The 4028-nt window shown below is 32.3% G+C and overlaps 1 protein-coding gene across 6 annotated transcripts in view; it reads right to left on the bottom strand.

Moving 5' to 3' along the window:
• LOC106457264 (synaptotagmin-1-like) overlaps positions 1-3541 on the bottom strand; it is a 56214-nt gene extending 52673 nt beyond the window's left edge. For 4 of the 6 annotated variants that reach the window (XM_022383108.1, XM_022383112.1, XM_022383113.1 and 1 more), the window contains exon 1: positions 3458-3536. The gene's annotated coding sequence lies outside the window, so the exon portion shown is untranslated. Of the gene's footprint in view, positions 1-3457 lie in introns of all 6 variants that reach the window. The other 2 variants (XM_013916655.2, XM_022383109.1) reach the window with 2 other exon arrangements.
• Between the last annotated feature and the right edge of the window lie 487 nt (positions 3542-4028).

The raw sequence follows: 4028 nt of genomic DNA, 5'->3' as shown, positions 1-4028 counted from the left end.
TGATGACTAACTGCCTTCCTTCTAGCCTTACACTGCTAAATTAGGGACGGCTAGCGCAGATAGCCCTCGTGTAGCTTTGCGCGAAATTCCAAAACAAACAAACAAACTGTAAGTTATGTTTCTAATTTTTCACAATTTAATGTTTTAACTTCTGAAAGTCATCTCATTAGGTTATGGTAACTTGAGTTTATCTTTATCATTTTACAAACCTTCAGATGTTGTGTAATCTGTCTAAAACATTGCTTATTTAGTTTGTGATTATGAACTGGTTTTATTGCTGATTTTTAGAAAAAAGGTTTCTGTTTCTGGAGGTATTATAGAAGTTACAATTTATCTTTTTACTCATCACCTACAGAGAATGTTTTTACCTGGTGATGAACATTGCATTTATATTTTCCAGAACTAAACTAGAGAGAATCTAACAACAACAGGTACCACGAAAAGTACAGAGAATTATAATAGACTTTGTTATCATAATACAAATGATATTTTTTTTCTATTTTTCTGAATATCTTTTTATATTAGTAATTCAACTACAGATCCAAATTGAAGAAAGTACCATGTTATATTTTAATGGTGATTTTATCTAATAAAAACTAATTGAAAATTATCTTCTACATTTTGTCTTAATTGAGTAATACGTCTATAAAGCTTAGATATGAATATGTGTTCGCGCATTTTATATATCTTGCTACAACGCTAGAAACCGGGTTTCGATACCCGTAGTGGGCAGGGTACAGACAGCCTATTGTGCCTAACTGATAAACAACAACAACTGCTTTGATATAAATAAATACATTTATATCAGAAATATTTTACCTAGTTTTGACCGGTAGAGGGCAAAAAGCAGAAAGTAGGCTCTAATAGAGATTTTGTGAAAATGGAGAATATATTAAATTGTTTTTAAATAGGCTTGAGAAGAAGCTTGAGTTTAGAGTATAAGTAACTCAATTAATTAGTTTTTTCACATTTTGAAAAATCAACTCAAACTTTTAGCATCGCTCTTCCTTGAGTATGATTCAAATGATGTAAATTGAGAAACCTGACGTTCAGTGCTTCGGGAATGGGAATGTGATATTCATTTTGGGTGTCTCCCTGCAGTATTGGAGCTCTAAGGATTTGCATTTTATGTTGTTGTTTTTTTTTTTGAATGACGATAATAAAAAAATTGTGAAAGTTTTTCGGTTGGCTTATCTTCCAAACCAAAATATTGAGCTATTTACGCTTATCAATACATCTTTGTTAAAAGAGGATGTAGTAATACAATGAGATTTAACGAAACCACATCATGTTTCTGGGTGAACTAAAGACTTACATCAATGATATTAAAAGGATTTTTGGATAAACATAATTTCATGACATTTCGAGGCGTATAGCTTACGTAATGCGCCTGTAAAAATGTTTTCACCTTGTAAATACCTATTGTAATAATATTTCTATACATATATATATTTATTTGATTCCGATAAATGGATATGTAAAACTATTACGAGCCTCAAACAACCTAAAATAAAATTGAAAGCATCGAAACTTATATGTCAACAGAACTTTTTATAAATTCTAAAAGTTAACAGCAAAATTTTACTCAACTGGTGATTCAATGCATTCTTATCATCGTAGGTTATCGTTTTATTGTTTATTCATTTATTACAGGATCGGGCTCATTAATTATGATTTATTTTTAGTATTGGTCTATCTAATTGAATTAATTTTGATCAAAAGTGATAGGAACGGACATGACTAGCGTGGCGGACTCTAAATCCGATGGTCCATGGTTCGTTTCGTACCGTTGCCAAAAAATAAAAACAAAAAATCGCGCTCTGCTCTATAGTAGATATGAACGAAAAATCTTACTTTTCGGCAGGACAAAGTCACAAGACCACAAGGCGTGGAAAAATAATGAAAGTGTTCAAAATCGGCAAAACACATCTATATGATAATAAAGTTTTTGTTGTAGACGTGTGTTTTACCGATTTTGAACACTTTTTTTCAACCCAAGATTAGGCGATGGGTCCTATTGACTATCTTACTTCCATCTAGCTTATCAGTTCAAAATAAAGACCGGATATGATAGATAGCCTTTGTGTAGCTTTGTGCTTAATAACAAACAACAGTTCAAAATAAAGACCGGATATGAGAGGTACCCTCTGTGTAGCTTTGTGCTCAATAACAAACAACAACAGTTCAAAATAAAGACCGGATATGAGAGGTAGCCTTTGTGCTTAATAACAAACAACAACAGTTCAAAATAAAAACCGGATATGAGATGTAGCCTTTGTGTAGCTTTGTGCTTAATAACAAACAACAATCAGTTCAAAATAAAGACCGGATATGAGAGGTAGCCTTTGTGGAGCTTTGTGCTTAATAACAAACAACAATCAGTTCAAAATAAAGACCGGATATGAGAGGTAGCCTTTGTGTAGCTTTGTGCTCAATAACAAACAACAACAGTTCAAAATAAAGACCGGATATGACAGGTAGCCTTTGTGTAGCTTTGTGCTCAATAACAAACAACAACAGTTTAAAATAAAGACCGGATATGAGAGGTAGCATTTGTGTAGCTTTGTGCTCAATAATAAACAACAAAAGTTTAAAATAAAGACCGGATATGAGAGGTAGCATTTGTGTAGCTTTGTGCTCAATAATAAACAACAAAAGTTCAAAATAAAGACTGGATACAAGAGATAGCTTCACGCGACATAAACAATCAATAGTGATTAATAATTAAATATTTTTCAATAGAATATTTTATTTAAATTTACATTTGCATCATGGGATAGCGCTATATTATAAACATTGTACTCTGTGGTTTAATAGTAGCCTCTATATAAACCTAATTGTATACTCTATGGTTTAATAGTAGTCTCTATATAAACCTAATTGTACATGCAGCTTCAACATTAAAAGGTATTTTATTCTAAATACAGAGTACAATAAAAATTTCTAAATAAAATTAATAAAACGTAAAATTAACGTTTTTTACTTGCACAATAATTTATTTGTAAAGTTTAAAAGTATAAGTTAAAAGAAACTTTAAAAACTCTACATGTTTCGGTGGAAATAATTATTGTGTAAGTAAAAAAAAATGTTGATGTGTCGTTTTGTTAATTTTATTTAAAAATTTTAGCACATGATCTGTCTGCTTTAAGTATTAAAAATTACCTATTCGTTATATCTAAACTCAAGTCTTTATTGTTTAAAAAAGACAACTTCTCAAGCAGTCAGGTGTTGTAGTTCAGTCACGTAGAAAGGAATGGTGAGGCTGGAAGTTAGTTCGAGTAAGGAAAGAGTAGGCCTAGGAAAACGGTATTTCTTGACGAAGAACGATACCTATATATGTAAATACTGCATTAGTCCATCACGTGCAATTGATATTTGAGAATTTAATGCTTTTTTGACCCTCGAGTAACGGGTTTAAAGGATACATATGTGACGTTTATATAATACTAACACTTACCTTGTACGGGTATGTACGGTTACGGATGTCACGCCGGAGATGTTTCTGGCGTCTAGTTGTTACGTTCCTGAAATCAGCTGATACTTCATAAACTTTAATGCACGGTAATTTTGTGCTTTGTGATTTACTAAGGGCAATTATCAAATCATTATTTAAAATAAAGAAACCTAAAGTAAAATAATTTATTAGACATTGAAAGTGTACGTTGTTTAGGATGCGGATAACACGTAGAGTTGCAGGATGATATGCATTTAGAGCAATAAGACGAAGAATCTCAGCTGAACAAATAAGCGGATAGGATATAAACCCTCTAATGCCAGTCCAGCGTTCTATATTACCACGTGACTGAACTAGCTAACCAGGAAACATCGCATTCTGTAGGCGTTGTGGCTAAGACTTAGTTCTCTCGCATCAATGACGACTGAGCATGCGTTTTGTTATTGCCAAGTTGGAAAAAAATACATTTCCTGGTACAATCCCATTACATTGGTTGTGTTTCGTAGACGCTAGTGCTACTTGTTGTTACGTGCCCCAAGAAATAACCAATGTGAAAAGAAAAGTGAATTAGACA

Source organism: Limulus polyphemus, unplaced genomic scaffold, assembly GCF_000517525.1.
Source record: "Limulus polyphemus unplaced genomic scaffold, Limulus_polyphemus-2.1.2 Scaffold309, whole genome shotgun sequence".
NCBI lineage: Eukaryota > Metazoa > Arthropoda > Merostomata > Xiphosura > Limulidae > Limulus > Limulus polyphemus.
The sequence above is the reverse complement of the archived record's forward strand: the minus strand, read 5'-3'. Positions and strand labels throughout refer to the sequence as shown.